Below are 19,405 nucleotides of genomic sequence, written 5' to 3'. Positions count from 1 at the left end.
CCTGCCATTTCTAAATCCCATGATCTACATAAAGCACTGGAAGAATCAAAGTTGTTTGTTGAATGAAGTGATGAATAGTATCTTTTTCTCTTTACTTACAGTATTTTATTTAGTATCATCTTAATTCAAGGAAGAGCAAACAGCTTTCTTATAAACAACTAAAGCAGAGTATTTTGCAAGATGTGGTAAGAAGGACCAGAAAAGAGTCGGAACACCCAATTGCTGATATAGACCTTTAGAGGCTTAGTGATGGGGGGGGAGGGAGGGAATGGATATTAGAGGTCCTTTAGTCACTGGGAAGTTTAGAATCAGATGCAAGTATCCCTTCTATATCACTTGCCTCCCTACAATTTCTACTTTCACCTTAGTTCTGTTCTCTGAAGGAATACAAAAAATTATCTATTTTCTTCTCTGTAAAATCTTTCACAGAAGTTCACACATTTGAAGACAAAATATACATCAAAGGAATGGTAAATTGGGAACTAATTGTACTTTAGGTCTGCTGTTGATTTTGCAAAAATAACTTCATTTCCTTATCCCTCAGTTTCTTCATCTATAAAAGGAGATTTGGGATTCTAATTCCAATTATATCAATACTTTCAGTTTGCAAAAACACTGCTTTTGTATTACTACTAGTTAGCACAATTCAACAAGAATTTATTGATTTCCTAGATTCTAGACATTATGCAAGTGTAGGGGAATCAAAGGAATCAAAGACAGAAATTCAAACAAAAAATCCCAAAAGGTCTCTACTCTTTCATCTTATATTTACTCACAAATCTTATATTTTACTATATAAATTTTTGTTTCCCTTCATAAAACTTATTCATATATTTACCTGAACGAGGTAAACAAAATAATATGATTTTCGAGGGCTTCAATCAGTCTTAAGTCCCGTTCTCTACATGGGATCCCCTAAAATTGATTATTGCTAAGTAATTTCAGCTGTAATATTCCATGATCCTGTGACTCTTTAGGAAAACACCTACAAATCTGAACATTTATCTTTGTTAGTGACAGCTGCTGCTTCCATTTACTATTCTTGTTTTTAGGCTCTTTCAACCATTCCTTGATTTCTATATTCTCACCATTCTCCTGTGGTTTCTGTCTACATTATCAAAGTTCCTCCAAAAACAAAGTAACTACAATTGAACAGATGTAATCTGTTACAGATATAGTCTAATTAACACAAAGTCAAATGAGTTTATTATTCCTCTTCTTCTGGACACTATATTAATATAGGTCAAGATTTTGTTAGCTTTTAAAAAAAATGCTATATTACATTGCTGACTCATATGGAATGTGAGGTCAACCAAAACCCTCAGGACTTTTTTTTCCACATGAACATTTTACCTATCCTGTACTTAGGCAATTGAACTTTTCAAATCTAATTGTAGGATTTTATCTTCATCCTTCTTTCATTTAACCTTTTGGTGACTGACCCTGAGCTCAAATTTGTAGTGATAATTTTCAATCTTGATTGTGTCACTAGCACAAAAAAAAAAAAAAAAAAAAAAAAAAAGGATTCAAATTTGTAGGCAGCTCCCCAAAGAGTTATATTTTATTCTGTTTGTACTAGCTAATCACTGTTCCTTTAATTCCCTTTTGGGACTAGATCCAAGTCATCAAATGCATACTATCATTCCTCTGGATGCTAAAGATATTTTCTATTTTTAAAAAAGGCCAGTAAAACCAGTGAGGTATTGACTCCACAGGATACGGGAAAGGAAGGGGAAGAAATGCTTTTTTTTTTTTTTTTTTTTTTTTTTAATGACAAACATCTTTATTTCTGCCTGGAAAGGAGATGGATGTACTACTAGATTTAGAATGTTGTTGTTGTTGTTGTTGTTGTTGTTGTTTTTTAAATCAATTTATGTGCTAGTGCAAAGCAGGGTTCTTTCTATGAGTGACAGAAGATGCTGCTTCTGTTATGTGATTAGAAATATAAATGACATTTTTCTTTAAATCAGAAGCAGTTCTTTTCCCTTGGTGGAAAAACCTAGAGGTGTTTTCTATGGTTTTTGAGGAAGAACCTTGTATCTTTCCATCCAAACAAGTAGGATTTTGCCTCAATCAGCATTCACTTATCCTTTCATCTTTTCCACAAGTGTTCCAGATGTGTGAGAATTTATACAAAGCGATCCAATTCAAAAATAATCAGGTCCAAAATGGGTTCATACAGAATCTAAGATTAGGTTCTTAGATAACACAATGTGGTAGAAACAACAATCCTGTGGATGGAGTGAGAAGACTTACATTTTGAGTTTAGGATCTGCCTCTTGCTAACCATGTGGCCTTGCCTAAATAATTTTACCGCCATGTTTCTAGTTTCCCCATCTATAAAAGGGGGTAATATTATTTTCACTACTTATCCCAAAGGACAGTTATGGAGGAAATACTTTGTAAAATCGCCAAGTACTATCATTTACCTTCTATTATCCTTTCTGACCCTTTTTGGGCTCATATGGTTACTACACATAATAAGGCAGTAACTTGTTAAACTATACATGTGGAATGTGCATGTCTGAGGTATAGCAAAAATCTTATGAAGTCTGAATTTAGAATCTAGAATTAACACCTTAGAATCTAGAGGTGTTAAGAGCACTTAAGAAAGCACTACAAACCTAACTTTCCTTATTTGAAAAATAAAACTACTAATTCCTACTAGTCTATCTTATTTTTGTAGGAGAGTTCAAAAATAGAGTGTTAGAGATGAATGGGGGCCATGGCACCAATCTTTACTCCCTCTATATGCAAATGAAAAACAATTAGATCCTTAAAAGTTGAGATGACTTCCCCAAGATGTGAGCCAGTGATTCCCTGTGTCACAACCTTACCTCAAGCTACTAGAAAATAATTGACTGAGGAAGGAAATAATTCTGCAATTCTAGTCGTAAAAAATAATCTGATCTGAAAAAAAGGGTCTATTTAGGAATTAATCAAGTACCAGATCCAAAGAGATTTCTTTAAAAATAGAACATTCTTTTTGCAAGGGTTAATATTGAAAAATTATCTATGCATATCTTTGAAAATTAAAAAGTTTTAATTAAAAAAATAGAATATTTTCATTATCATCATCATCATCATCATCATCATCATCATCATCATCAAATGTCTAAACAGATCTCTCCCATCCCCTGCCAAAAACCAGCCTCAAAGGCAGCTGGGATTTATAGTAAAGTTTATTGGGGGTGGTAGGGGGGTGAAGAGGTGGGGTAAGTTTGGGACCATTACATATTTAAGTTCTAAAGACACAAGCAGTAGTGGGGGGGGGGGGGAAACAGTTATTGCTTTAACATTCAAACAAAGTTTGGACAGCCCTGAGGCAACAAACTCTCTTTCCTCAATTTGAGATTTGACAATTTAAGAGGAAAAAGCTCATTCATCATCTTTTCCTTTTAGAGACTATAAATTATTGGCTCATATAGCACCATGTGGCTTGGATTCTGTGAAAAGTTAGAATAAACAAACCGGTTACAATGCAAGGAGTAAGAGAGTGAGTCATAAACAAAACACAGACATATGCGCTCATATAAATAAGGGCCTGGATCGCCAGTTTTCCAAAGTCTGCTTCCCATTAATTACACAACAAAATGCATTTTCCATATGTAAGCCCCAAATCACTTCACTTTGGTGACTTCTTGAAGACAAAAGCCAGGAATTCAAGTGTTTGGGTCCTAAACAAATGGAACCTTGAAAATCTAGAAAAACTCCAAGGCTACCAAAATATCTTCTGATACTAGAGAGCCCAATCCTGACATACACTCTCAGATACAGTGACTTCAAACAGTATACATTTAAAAATCATTCAGCATGAATGGTTTGGAGGCCCTACTGTGTGTATGGAAGATGAGCAAATCACTTTGGATTCACCCTCTTTTATGATCAGGTATTGCTCCCTGACAATGGAGACTATACAGGGTCATGGCATTGGAAACCTCACAAAGTTGGCATTACCATGCCCCAGCACATATTCAGCCCCTTCTTGTTTCAAAACTCCAGTTCTACTACTGACTAGACGTGAACACCACACCCACTATACCCACAGTATAGTAGTTTTTGTTTTGTTTAGTTATTTTCAGTTGTTTCTAACTCTTTGTGATCTCTTTTGGGATTTTCATGGCAAAGATAATGAAGTAGTTTGCCATTTCTTTCTCCAATTCATCTTACAGATGAGGGAATTAAGGCAAACAGGGGAAAGTGACTTCCTAAGTTCCCATAGCTAGTAAGTGTCTGAAGTTGGATTTGAACTCAGGAAGATGAGTCTTCCTGATTCCAAATCTGTCACTCTATCCATTGTAGTAGTACCTAGCTGCCTCATAAAATAATAGGAGCTTCCTAATGTCTACCTTTTTCAATGCAATTTCCACAAAGTTGCTAAAATGTTTGGACTGAAATCTTAAGAAAGACTCATTCATAGGACTCAGATATGTTCCTCTGGCTCTCAATGATATCTTTCCTCTATTTCAAGTCAACTTTGTGGCCAAAAGGTGTCACCTGGAGTGTCTATATTACAAATCAAAATGCTGCTATCTCTGGAATAAATGGCCTAGCAACTGAGCATTTCCCAAGGAGGGAACATGGGAAGTGAAAAAGAAAAAAGCCAGAGTATGGAAATACTGGGAAAATAAGGGAAAAAAAACTGAAGCTTTTTCTGACTTTCTTTTTAAGAAGGGGAAACCAATAGACTAGACTCCTGAGATACATTAATAAATACTTTAAAAAAAAAAAAAAAGGCATTTCCCATTTTAGAAAGATCGGAAAGAGAAAGGTAAGATTTGTTTTCTGTTTGATGGGAAGGAGGAAGCCATTGTGGGAGAGAGATTGATTGACTGAATCAATCATGAATTCATTTATGTGGAAAACATGCATAACAGGGAAAGGGAAGGTAAGGTGACTGCCTAGAAGGAGCTTAAAATATAGCCACAGGGAGAAGACAAATACACATTAAACATGTCAAGAGCAATTTAAAGCAGTGAGGCACTGTGGCAAAGTCAGGAGGGGGTGGGGAAGGGAAAGAAAGGGTCAAGCAACTTCTGTGTAATTCTAATTCAACCAGTGCCTAGCCATGTAAACCCGATCACCTTTCACAAGAATTATTGAAATGACTTCCTAATTGTTCCCCTTGTCTTAAGTCCCTTTCCTCTTCACTCCATCTCACATAGCTATCAACATGATTTTCTAACAATACAGGTCTGTCTGAATGGGTCACTTTAATTTTCAATTATTAGCAGTGGCTCCCTATTACTTCTAGGGTCAAATAAAATGCCTCTGGTATTTAAAGTTTTTCTCATGTAGCTCCAGTCATACTTTCTAGTTTTATTTTACATTACTCTCCTTTATTTAGTCTACAATCTGACCACTCTGGCCTGCTTGTCACATGAGACAATTGATCTTCTGTCTCCAGACCTAGTAGAAGTTGTTTCCTATTCCTGTCATGAACTTTCTTCTGCCTTCAGAATCTCAGAATCATCAAAATATCTTCAAAGTTCAGTTCAAACTTCACTTCTCAACAAGGTCTTTCTTGATTTTCCCAGCTGCTGCTAGTGCCACATCCTCCAAGTTATTTTGTATCTACATAGTTTTAAAGATATATTTTACATAGGGATTTAGGTGGTATAGTTGACAGATCTAGAATCATGAAGATCAAAATCTTGTTTCAAATAGAAACAAATTTCAAATTTGTTATTCAAATCTTGTTTCAGATACTTACTAACTATGTCTCTGGCCAAGTTTGTTTCAGTTTTCTCAGATGTAAAATGGGGATAATAATAGTACTTCCATTTCAGGGTAATTGTGAGAATAAAATGAAATAATTTTTTGTAAAGCACTTTGCAAATTTTAAAGTCCAATACAAATGCTACTTTTAATTATTATACTTGAATATAGTGTTGGATATGCTATGTTCACTTCTTTTTTGTTTTTTTGTTTTTCTTTCCTGTGGTTTCATCCCTTTTGTTCTGACTTTTCTCTCAACATGATTCACAAAGAAATGTGTATTTAAAAAAAGGTTATGTACATGTATTACCAGAAACAATGAAACAATAAAAAAGTAAAGGAAAAGAAATATATATTTGTGTTGTTTTCCCTAATAAAATTGTTTATTCTTTATTCTTAAAAGAGAACCATGACATCAGGGAGGTGATGCCATGACATGCAAGTGAATTGGATTTAAGTGAGGGAGGAAGGGCTGTGCAATGTCACCTGCCTTACTTTCTCCTCCAGAACCATCTGGGAACAGTGGCCAGAAATAGGACAGGATTATTGAAGATAGTGCTGGACACAGTGGGAGACCTTGGCCTTCTTAAGGTCTTCAACAGATCTCAGTTTGCCTAACACTGTACCCATTCAGTGATAAAGGCTAGGTAGCAGTTGTATGTATTGTTTCCCCTGACAAAATATGAACTCCTTGAAGGCAGGGACTATTGTATAGAAGTCTATGTATCCACAGTCCCTGGAACATAGTGGTTTTTAATAAAACTTTTATTGATTCACTGACACTTGGGAATATATTCTAACTTAAAAGGATTTTTCCCATCTTTGAACTCTGACTATAATTACTAACTGCACAATTCATTTGCTAATAAAACAAGAACTGTCTTGCAACATCTTAAAACTTTAAATAGTCTAAGACAACAATATAAACTGTATTTAATTTTTAAAAATTTATTTTAAAAACTTTGTAAGTTATAAACTCCTAGAGAGCAGGAACTCTGTCTTTGTCTTATATTGCATACTGTTATAGTGCCTAGCAGAGTTTCTGGCATCACTTAAATATGTACTGAGCAGTATAACAGCTGGGCAGAGAAGGGTGAGGTTGATGTGGGCTAGAATAGTCACATTTGAACTCAAGACTTGAAGGATATATGAATGGAAGAGACCAAGGAGTAACCCTGCCAGAGAAGTCTCTACCTTATAGCCAAAATAAGGTACTGATAGAAGATGCTATATATAGAATTAGTAAAGGGAAAAGAACACTAGAACTCAAAAGATTCTTCTTCTCAGACTCTTTGTGACCCCATTTGGGGTTTTCTGGGCAGAGATACTACAGTAGTTTGCCATTTCCATTTCCTGCTCATTTTATAGATGAGAAAACTAAGGCAACCCTAAGGCAAGTAGGGTTAAGTGACTTGCCAAGGGTCACACAGTCAGTAAGTGTCTCAGGCTGGATTTGAACTCAAGAAAATAACTTTTCTTGACTCCAGGCCTGGTGCTTTATGCACTCTGCCACTCAGCTGCTCAAAATTTAGTAGTGTGCTATTGTGTTAAAAAACTCACAGGATCTGGATTTTGAAAAAATGAATTCAAATTTTAGCTTTTATTTCCTTTTGCAATCATAGGCAAGTTATATAAGTTTTTGGACCTCTTGTTTCCTCAGATGTAAAAAAGATGAAGTTGGATAAAATGATCTCTAATGTCCCCTTTTAGATTGAAATCCATGATCTCTTGCCTGGGATTTTACACCCCATCCTTGTGAGTTGTTAGCTATGGGAGCATAGCTCCCATCTCTATGGCTCAGCTTCCTCAGTGCCCAAATATAGGAGTTGGACTAGAGTACCATAATAGTCCAGTTCTAAATTGCAGCATGGTGATGGTGTGGAAGGCATATGGGATGATAATTGATTCCACTAGATCAGCACAACTCACAATGTGTAAATTCTTTTCAATGTGTAGATCAGCTACACCTCTATAACTTAAAATCTCAGAGAGTCATTTGAAATCTTGTGAAATTAAATGAGTTGCCTGTGGCCATAGAGTAGAGAGGTAACAGAGACAAAACCTGAGGAAAGCCTCCCTTACTCCAGGGCAGTCCTTTATATTTTATGGCAACTACCATGTTCTCAGCTGTGATATTCCATTCTAAAATCACCTTCTAACCTACTTGCAGTAGATCCATTTAAAGATATTCCTGATGTTTCTGATGACACCATATGCAACCAGTGCTAAGAAAGTGATGATAAGAAGGGAAATTGTAGCTAAGAATATTTTCTCTTTCTCCCCCTCCTCTTTCCTTATAACCCCTTCCTTTTTCAAACCAGCCACAGCTTGTCTTTACCCCTAAAGATCATTCTTAATGACAGTCATTACAGAGCCTTTCTGAGATACTGGAAGCCAATTCCCGTAGCACTGAGCAGGAAAGGACCCCCTCCCCCTCCAACAGCTGGGTTCAGTTTGCCAACTTCATTGAAATCAAAAAAGTTTTTTCAAAGACCTCATCATTAATTACAGGAAATTCATAGCATTGTCCCCTTTCCCATTAACACGGTTGCTTTTGGTGGCCACTAAATTATCTCACCATCATTAAGCCAACAATTTAATTAGACTTCTGGAAATGGAAAGAGCAAGCAAGTCAAGCAAACCCTTTCATCTCAAAACTGATCATAAAATATTTGTGCCCTTTCCTTTTCAGCTGCAGAAAAGCTTGCCCTTGGAAGACATCTTTCATTCTTTCCTCTTTATAAAGGGAGCCCTGAATATTTGATAGAAAATGAGTATCTTAATAGAAATCACTTCATGCACAGAATCTATTCTCTTCCTGACTTTGCCTGAGTGTGGAGTCCTCATTTTAATAACAGCACCTGATGATCTCACTATATGATGCCTTCCACCCAAACCTCTTGCTGAGTGGCTTCAATAGTTGTGAATGATAATATCACAAAGAAGTTGATAAAATTTATTTTGATCATTATTTCATTTTAAAGAGGATCTAACAGAGACTCAAAGAGGTTTCCCACATAACTGATACATCGCATACAGAGAACAGACTTTCTCTTCAAAAGCTTCTATGGGGAATTACTTTAAAAGGTGATAAATCTTTCTACTTCCCCAAACATGGATCAGGTGTTATGATACTGAGGCTGCAATTCCACCTTAGAAAGGACTTTCATGACCACAATCAAACATCTCCAACACTCTGGACACAGGTTCTTTCTTTTTAAAATGAAGAAACGGAACTGGGCTGTCTCTAAAAGTTTTTCCAATTCTATCATTCTGTGACTTTAAGACTAAATCAACCCTAAAGTCCTTCCCAGTTCTGTTGTTATTGGTCAAATTAAGCAGAAAAGTATGAAGCCTCTGCTGTCCTCAGATCTAGGCAAAACTGTAAGTTCTCTACTTACTTTGCCCTATGGTAAGAATTAGGAAGAGAGCATGTGCTAAACATATTCTTGCTGAATTAATTAAAAAGATAAATAAGATGGGGTTCTTGCTCCAAAGAGACTTTTATAGTAGAGCTGTTGGGGAAAGACTAAAACATAAAACCATAAGAAAGCAAAACAAAGTTGGATGAAACTGTTTAGCTATCTAATTTTGATTATGATTCCTAAAAGAATCCACACATATACAGGAAGGCAACAAATATTTGAGTGTTCATTATGTACTATAAATATATATGTGTATATAATGATACATATACATTTGTACACACCCTTAGATATTAATTTTCAGTTCTCTCTAACTCTTTGTGACACTAATTGTTGTTGTTTTATATATATATATATATATGTGTATATATATATATATATATATATATATATATATTTTTTTTTTTTTTTTTTTTTTTTTTTTTTTTGGTAAGGATATTGAAGTTGTTTGCCATTTTGCCCAGGGTCACACGGATAATACACAGATAATAAAATGTCTGAAGCTAGGCTTGAATTCACTAAAAAGAGTTTTCCCAGACTTCAGACCCAGCATTATATTCATAGTACCACCTACCTGTCCTCATCTACATTTAAACAATATATCATAATATATGAGTTGATCTTTTAAAGTTGATGATAAAATGTTTCTTTGAATGAGATTTCAATTGGTAACGCAATGAAATTAAAAAAAAAATTCTGCAAAAAGTTTTGATGTGAGTGTATTTTAATATCAATAAAACTGCTTCAAGCCCCTTTACTTTCAAGTACTTCATTTACTTCAGTGGACAGAGCTTGGATGAGCTCATTTAGTAGTCTTTTCAAATTCAAATCAGCAATTCAGAAATGAGTTTAAAATGTTTCTGGTCCCTTTGCAATGACTTAGAATGTGTTCATAGACAGATGTTACAAAAACAAAAATACATTAAAAGTTACTTATAAAATAAAGATTTACTTTTTAAATGAATAGTTAAAAATAGATGGTTTTCCACTATGTTTAACTGAAGAATTTAGACTTTTGGAAATATATTACTGAATTCCAAGATAGCTTCCAGCTACAAGCTATAAACTTGGAACTAAGAAGCCTTATTGATATTGAAAGCTTGTTGATTTGCTCCCTTTTACTTTGGGAACATAAGGCCTCAGGCTAAGGTGGAGGGCAGATTTACTAGATCTAATTGTGTATGGCTATGTTCAAGTAAAGAGCTTAAGAGAAATTATCATTGAACCATTTTGAAAGTAATGAATTACAATAGTTTAAATAAAGTTTTTCACTTTCAATGAAAATTTTTACCTTTACCTTTAGAGCAGAGATCTTGGAGATCTCAAGACTTAGAAAGGCTGTGAAAGATCATCTAATGGACATCATAAATTCTCTGTATAGTAACTGTTAGAAGTCATCCTATCTGCTTGAACATCTATAGCAATAAGGAACGTTATGAGGAAAACTTTTCTGGTTTTAGACAACCAACTGTTAAGAATGTTTTAAATTATTCTAAATTTTTTCTTTCTACAATTTCTATTTATCTTAGCTATGACCCCAAACATAATAAATATAATCCTTCTATGTATTAGCATTTCAAATATTTAAAGACAGGAAAGAGGATCTCTTTAATTTTCTTTTCTTCAAGGGAAATATCCATAGTTCCTTCAACTGATATTCTATTTCAAATGACCTCATCATCCTGGTTATCCAGCTCTGTATAAGCTCCAGTTTATGAATGTCCCTCCTAAAATGTGGTGCCCAGAAATGAACACAAAATTACAGATGTCCAGCAGAAACTATAATAACACTTAACTTTACTACTTCTATCCTAAAATATTAGAACTTTTGGCTACCATATCACAGTATTGCCTGATATTAAGCCTGTAGACCAAAACCCCTCCAATATTTTCCCACTGCTTTGTAGACCTATATTTCTCTTATTCTAAACTTATACAGTAATATATATGTAGATACCTAAGTATAGTACTTTATTTGTAAATTTTTCTTATAAATTTCATCTACCTATAGATTCTACCTGTTGGAAGTTTTTTGGATCTTTATTTGGTCATCTACTATATATTAGCTATCCTTCCTAATTTGGTGTAACCCATGAATGATAATCTATGCTTTTCTCCAAGTAACTGATCAAAAGTTTAATGGAAGAAAGCCAATGACTAGTCTTATGACATAATTCTAGAACTTTATTCCAAAATGACAGGACTCATTCATTTTTCTTTGGACTCAGCTGTTAATTATTAAATTCAACAAATGCTGAATCTACTCAATTTCAATTATCACTCATTCTTGCTCACAAAGATATGGTGAGAAATTGGGCAAGATATTTTGCTGAAATCCATTGATTGCTCCTGATCTATCCCTTATCTGCTACTCTGGTAATGTTACTGATAAAAGGAAATAAGGTAATTTTTGAGATGACTTATTCTTTTTTGGGGGAGAGGGGATCTTGTTTGTATTTTAAGGTATTCTTAATGAACCTATGCTTGCTCATTTAAGTGCTCACAGACTGCCTATTTAATATGTTGGATAATTATGTTTGAGATTGAGGTCAAGTTCACTAGTTTACATCTTGCTCAATTCATCTTCATTTCCTACCCCAAAATGAAGATTTTTGTTCATCTTCTGTGCTTTGAAATCTCTTTTGTTTTCCATGATTCTTTAAATGTAAGGCACAGGGCTTTAGCAACCATTCCTTCAAGTTCATTGTAATTCATCAGGATAATAAGAAATTTTATCTGGAGTTTGAATTCCTTTATAGATTCTTTTGCCTCTCCTTTTCAGCCCTTGATAAAAGAAGGCTGAAGCAAAATGCTAATGCTCTTTTGAATCACAGCTTTTCTCTCTAGCAAAGGATACCATTTTGTGAACTGTGATTGGTAAACTGAATAGGATGTCTAACCTATTTCATCATAAGATGGCAGGTGATATTGCTCTCCTTGGTGTCATTGCCTGAAATAGCAGTGAGCCAAGGGAGGAGAAGATGGTGGTAGCTTACAGCAATGAAATGCTCCTAAGCTGAAATGGGAATGAATTTGCTCTTAGGTACTCCCTAAGACACTGAGGGGTAACACCATTCATATAAGTCTATAGTGTTATTTTGTCTCCTATAGATTTTCAATGCTTTGAGTAGCTCCTCTTAGAAGTTTGAGGGCTCCCATCCTAAACACATTTCTAATTCACTGACTCAAAATCTTTTTCCATAGTTCATAATGGGTATAAAATAAATTGGGGTATGAATCTACCTCCCTGAGAGTCAACCAAAAAATATTCTCTAGAAAAAATTCAACCAATTACATAAATAACAAATATTTGTTGAGCACTTTGGTGTCTTTCAGTCAGTTTGGCCATTTAGATGTCCTGTGAGTAAATGGAAAGATTTTTATTTTTGGTATCGAGACTCCAAATAATTATAAGAACACACGCACACACACAAGTACAGACAGACAAATACATTTTCTTTGTTTTCAATTCTAATATCTACTCCATGATTTTACTTCAAGTAGGACTCAGGAGATGTTTGTGCATTTACTGACAATCAATCAAGATCTTATTCCAAAATCTCACTATTGAGTCTATAAAATGCCAAACATCCAGATGGAAAGTGAAAAACTCAGTCAATCATCCAGATGTTTTGTCTACCATTTTCAAATGCCTGAGCATTTGGATGAACGAATGCAAATTTCCAATTTCTTTCCATGTTTTTTTTGGGGGGGAGGGGAAGGGCTATTTTTAGAAACAGAACAAGACTTTACAGGATAGCCTATTTCAATGAATTATTAAAATATGGGTATGTTATGAGAATATACATAAATAACATGGTCAAATATGATTTGCCAAGGTAGAAAGTTAAGTTTGATTTAGAACTTAGAATCATAAGACTTTAAAGACATATAAACTTCTGAGAACCCCATTTTATAATGAGGAAACTGAGGTTAAAGTGACTTTCTCAGAGTCCCAAAAACAGTTAATAGAATAATTAGGGCTAAAATGCAGACCTTCTGAACCCAGTTTTTATATTTGAGATTATCCAATTTTGTTTTGTTTTGAAGCCCAGGTCAATCAACTTGGGCCACTGAAAAACAGTACCTTAAATGAAGAAAAAAACAGAAACACAGCTGATAACTTGGCTCTGACATTTATTCCCTGAGTGATTGTTTGCAAATTACTTAGCTCAGTTTTCTAAGAAACAGGGAGGTTGCACTTGATGACATCCAAGATCCCTTCCAGATCTAAATTTATGACCATAAAATACTAATTCCCTTCCACTTCAACTCCAATTCCACAACTCTAAGATGATAATCAAAAGTATTTAAGATAGAACAGCTCCCAAAAGATATTCCCTCCTTTTTTTTTTTTTTTTTTTCAAAGAAGTAAATTCAAGATTAGTCAAATTAAGGTCACAGATTCTCATGTTGGATGGTACCTCAGCAATACCTGAATATAATTTCTTCTAATAATATATCTGAAACATGGTCATCTAAGCTGTCTTTGGAGGCCTTTTCTAGCAAGGGTGATCCCCACTCCCTTCTTATGTAGGCTATCTTATTTGGGGATACCTCTGATGGTTAGGACGTTTTCCTTAGGACAAATTTAAACTTGCCACTCTGCAACTTTTATCCATTACTGAGAGTTTTGTCTTTCGGTCCTAAGCAAAACATGTCTAATTATTTTTCAAGGTAGCAGTCCTTCACATCCAGGATGACAGCTTTCATCTCTCTGATAAACCTTTTTTCCTCAGGTTACATAACCCCATGTCCATTGTAGGATCACTATATAACATGATCTAGAAGTTCACCATTGGGGTTACCTTTTCTGAATGCTCAATTTATTATAGTTTGTGAAACAAGAACCCCAAAAAGGAATGCAATCCCCAAATGTGTTCTGAGGAAAATATAGTGGAGTCTGGAGCTTCTAATTCTACATATTCTATCTCTCAGCATAGCCCCAGGTAACACTAGCTTCTACTGACCAATAATAGATGCTGAATCACTGATTTTGCTGCCTACTAAGTTCTTTAGATCTTTTTCAGAACCCTATGACCATGTCTCTTCTATGGTGTACTTGTGAAATACATTTTTGAGTCAGATTATTTTACAATCATCATGATTTAATTTCATCTTATTTAATATGGCCAAATGTCTTAGCCTTCTTATATCTTTTTGAATTTTATCTAATGAGTTAAAAATCCCTTTTGAATTGTGTTGTCTTTGCAGATTGGATAAACATATGATCCATGCTTTGATCTAGATCACTGAGAAAAATGCTACACAGTCCAGCAGCAAGCATAGATGTGGCAATCAAGATGAGATCTTTGAAGATCATAAGGAAAAAATGACTACCAGTGGGGTGCAGCCATTCAATAAGTGTTTGCTTCATTTAACTAGATGATAATATAGTTGATATTATATATAGATGCTATATGAATATAGATGATATTATCATCTAGTTCTCTGCATCTTACCCTAGAGACAGTTAGATGATGTACTGGATGAAACGCTGGGTCTGGAGTGAAGAAAAGGAGTTTAAATTTGACCTCAGCTTTACTATTTGTTTTGCCCGGGCAAGTCCCTTACTCTGCTTCAATTTTCTCACCTGTATAATGGGGATAATAATGCCACTAAACTTCCAAAATTGTTACAAACATCAAAAAAAAAAAAATACGTAGTACTTTTCACTGTGCCTGCAATATAATACATACTTAATAAATTCTTACTACCTTGTATGAACAAAATGTTTTAAAAATGAGAAAGTAGTATAGTGTAAAGTACACTGAACTATAAATGTCTATAATATATAAAAAGTATATTTAGTTTTTTTAAATATTACTTATGAATATAAGCCCATAAATGCTTATTTCCTTCCTTCTCATAAGAACAAAACGGAGAGTGTATAAAAGTGTCAAGATCTGATCCTAGGGGCAGCTAGGTGGCACAGTGGATAGAGTACCATCCCTGAAGTAAGGAGGACCTGAGTTCAAATTTGGCCTTAGACTCTTAACACTTTCTAGCTGTGTGACCTTGGGCAAGTCATTTAACCCCAACTGCCAAGGGGAGGGGAGGGAGAAGGGAAAGATCTGATCCCAGATTTCTTTTCCTATCTATCCATTGCTCTATCAGCAAAACATTTATGTTCATTTAATTAATAGAATTTAAGTAGTGAATCAACTAGTGAATTCAATAGTGAATTAAAAATTATGAAACAAATTTAAAAAATTGAAACCTAATCAACTGAAAAATGAAAATGTAATTAGCTTTATTTTCTAAATCAGAGAAAGTGATTTATAATTTCATCTTACTGATTTCTTATACCAAAGTCAATTCTCCCTGACTCTTTCCTTCCAGTTTAACACACAAAAAATGTAGGGTTTTTTGGTTTGTTTTTTTGTTTTTTGTTTTCCTCAAAGAGAGCTACTTACCAGAGATGGGTTCAGGTTGAACCTGGTAAACACAATAAAGAACACTTGGGTGGAAGCTACTGATAGACTGATTTTATGTTGATGTAAAGAAAGAATTTCTAATAATTTGAGCTGTCCAAAAGTATAATGGGCTCCTATAGGTGGTGATAGGACCAACTAAGTGGCATAGTGGATAGAGTACCAGGCCCAAAGATAGGAACACCTGAGTTCAAACCTCAGACTGAATGTGTGACACTATTCAAGTCACTTAACCCTTTTGCCTCGGTTTTCTTAGCTATAAAATGAGCTGGAAAAAGAAATTGAAAATCATTCTAGTATCTGTCAAAAAAAAACCCAAAGGGGTTAGGAAAAGTTGGACACTACTGAAATGTTTAATCTACAACAACCACAACAAGAAAAGATAGATAGTAACAGATTGAAAACTTCAGTGGTTTCAAGTGGAAGCTCAATGATTTGACCATTTATTGGGAATGTGGTAGAATAGTTTTCTCTTCATGTTTACATTGGGCTAAATAACAACTAAGTCCTTTCCAACACCAGGACTATATGATTCTGGGTCCTTTTGTACATAAGGGTCCAATACCTATACACTTAGCTGAAAATAATTAAAAAGTTCCTGCTTGTCTGATGGAAAACAGAGAGAAACAAACAAGATCAGAAGAAAGGAAAACAAGTAAAGTTGGTTTGAGTATGCTGTCCAACCAAGTTCTTTATGACCACAGGACAGGGGCTCTTTTTAATTCCTTTTATTTTATTTGTTTTCATTAAATAAGTAGTGATAAGTATCTACAAAGTACTTAACCCTGTTGACTTTTAATAAAGAGATCTTTGCAAATCAAATCCCTAGTTTACTATTCCTTTAAAAGTAGAAGTTGGGGTTTGTTGAGATAAGAAAATACAGCCTTTTACTCTTTATAATTAGAGTCTGTGTGTTGAACAGTCCTTTCTGCCATATTCTCTCTCCAATATGCTGCTCAGTGGTTTTGCTATCCAGAAATGAAAAGAAATTCAGCTCTGACTGAATCTGTTGCATCTTATGAGGAGTTCAATTTTGGTATTGCCAAATAAATGTTTGCCATACGCCTTCTGACCTTATTTTTCTCTGCTTGTATAAGATCTTTCTAGACCTAGTTCAAGTTCTACCTATTCTAAGAATTCTTGACTGTCTTAATCCTTAATAATTACTCTGCTCTTGGAATTTCTATAATATTCTGCGTGCCTATAGTTATTCAGATTTATTTCTATGTCCTGTCTCACCAAACAGATTGGAAGATTCTCTGATTAAGGGCAGTGTTCTATTTCCCTTATATCCCCATTCTTCCAACAATGCCAAAATAGCAGATGAAGTCAGTTTTTTCTGCATTTAATACTTTTACAAGAAATTCTATGTAAGCCACATTCCTTTTTCTCCATCTTTCCCACCCCAATCCTCCCAGAAGGGGAAGTAGTATAAATCCCACTCCATATATAATTGATTCTTGACACTGGTCTTTACAACCTTGAGGTGCAAAAATGATTAGGGATTGGGAAAAGGAGAAAAAAAGATGAGGTTGGAAGGGGTATTACATAGATATAAATATAACTGCTTAGGAGTTGTTCACTTTTCTTTAGCTCTATGTATCTTTCAGTAAAGCCTATAGTAGCAAGTCAGGTATGGCTATATTCCCTTGTATTAAATAATGGTAATCTTTTGAATCAGATACTAATATAGATATGGTAAACATTCAAAAAGCTATGGACCATTTATTTAGATAATGGAAACCAGGATATTCACTAAAAGAAAATGGTAGAAAAACAAATATTTAATAAATATGAAGAGTATGCATAAAACATATTTTTGTCTTTTAAATGAATTTTACAATGTGGTCTGGCTGTAATTATCTTGGTGTATTTCCATATCCTGTCTCATGAAGTAGATTGCAAGATTCTTAGGGTCAAGGACTATGTTTTATCTCTCATATCCCCTGTATTTCCAATCATGCCTTAAAATTATCAAACATACAAAAATACTTGCTACTGCTTCTGGTTACCCACCTAAACAACCCAAACTACTAGATAAAAACTTGCTCCCCTTCATGTTACTTGTGGTCCTAATCTACATAGGCTATTTGGCAGATATAAATACAAAGCAATTATCTAGGCAGGCAGCTGTTACAGAAGAACTCTGTGAACTAACCTTCTGACAGGATGCTTTATGCAATGATCTCAAAAGACCACTCCCTGTCAGGTATAAAAGTATAAAAACATCAGAAAGCCATGAGAAATATCATGTGGGTTCAGGACATTCACCTCACTACTATATGTAAACAACTCATGAAATGTTTATGGGGGAAAATTTTTAGGAACTATCTTCTCTATTACTGACCTCAAAACTATTCCTTGACCACAGTTCTTATGGAAATCTTTCACTTAATATATTTGTTGGACACCTATAATGTGCCAAGAATTCAATATTTTGATGGAGGAAGAATGCAAATCCCTGTTTTCAGGGGATATAATTAAACTGATTTCTGTGAATTTAGCACAGATTCTTGCTTCAAGTCTTCTTTTTTCCCCAACCAACTCTTTGCTATAAACTGATGTGGTATTCTAGTACAATGGCCTCTAAAGCAATTTTGATTATGCATCTATCAGTGAAAAAAAATGAGAGAGGGATGGAGGGAGACAGACAGACAAGCACAAACATACAAAGAGACAGTGACAGAGACAGTGACAGAGACTGAGAAAGATAAAGAATACAAGACACTCACACACACACACACACACACACACACACACACACACACACACAGATTTTCCCACTTGCAGTTGCTGTGGTAGAAATTAGTTATAACTGTCCTATGGGAATCTAAAAATCTCTTGATGAAACTTTCAACAAATCAATGGGCTTAGAGTTAATCTTAGACAATCCTGAATTCAGAAACAGAGAAGACCAACATAGGCAACAGTACAAGAGATGGAGGAAACTCCCAGAAAAACAGCAAAAGGAGAGTAATTAATTAGTAATGTTTCCTTGAAGTAATGTCAGAATATGGGGTAGCAAGAAGACTAGAAATGCCGAGCTTTATTTCTCCTTCAGAAGAACTAAGTCCCACATATTACTAATTTAGTCTATGTTGTGGGTGATATAAAATCCCTTCATTTCACAATGGTCTTAGGAGAGGGAAGGCTGGGAGCTTGTACATTGGTAGGAAGGGATGGAGTTGAGGATTACTGGGATGTAATAGGTGAACAGTATGAATAGTTATGTTATAGTCAACCTCTATGTCTTTCTGTTTTGGGGAGGGTAGGATGATCCCTCTTGCTGATCACATAATTGTTGGGGTCAAGCCATGGTTGCCTTTTGGTGATGCTGCAGATTCCTGGAAGCTATGACTACCTGTTTAGAACTCACTGGTCTAGAGAAATTTCACTATAGAAAGGTAAATACAGGTTGATTTACCTGCCAAAATGAATAAGTCAATGAGAGACTATGGCTGAAGTGAATTGCAGAATGACAACTCCCTTTCATAGTTTCTAAAATTTAATAGCTATAATTCTTACTATGCCCAGAAATAACTCATTCATTTGTTCATTCATTCATTCAGCATTCATTTATAAACCTCCTACTATGTCTATTATATTCACATCTGGGAGATGAATGTTTTAGAGGATACCAAACAACAACAAACACAAAAAACATAAGATTGGGATTCTGCTCTCAAAGAACTCATGATAGAATTGAAGAGAGACACACACAAAAAAGTTAAATGGCAATACAAAATAAGACAGTGATATAAGAAATATTTTAAGGTATTAAATAATTAAATGTAAAATAAATGATACAGAAAATTTATTCTATGAGTT

General features: G+C 34.7%; 1 protein-coding gene across 9 annotated transcripts in view; it reads right to left on the bottom strand.

Annotated features, from left to right (window-relative positions):
* SETBP1 (SET binding protein 1) overlaps positions 1-19,405 on the bottom strand; it is a 468,541-nt gene that overhangs the window by 13,836 nt on the left and 435,300 nt on the right. The window lies entirely within an intron of this gene.

This window comes from Sminthopsis crassicaudata, chromosome 1 (genome assembly GCF_048593235.1).
Source record: "Sminthopsis crassicaudata isolate SCR6 chromosome 1, ASM4859323v1, whole genome shotgun sequence".
Classification (NCBI taxonomy): domain Eukaryota; kingdom Metazoa; phylum Chordata; class Mammalia; order Dasyuromorphia; family Dasyuridae; genus Sminthopsis; species Sminthopsis crassicaudata.
Note: the sequence above shows the minus strand (reverse complement) of the source record. Positions and strands in the feature narration are given on the sequence as shown.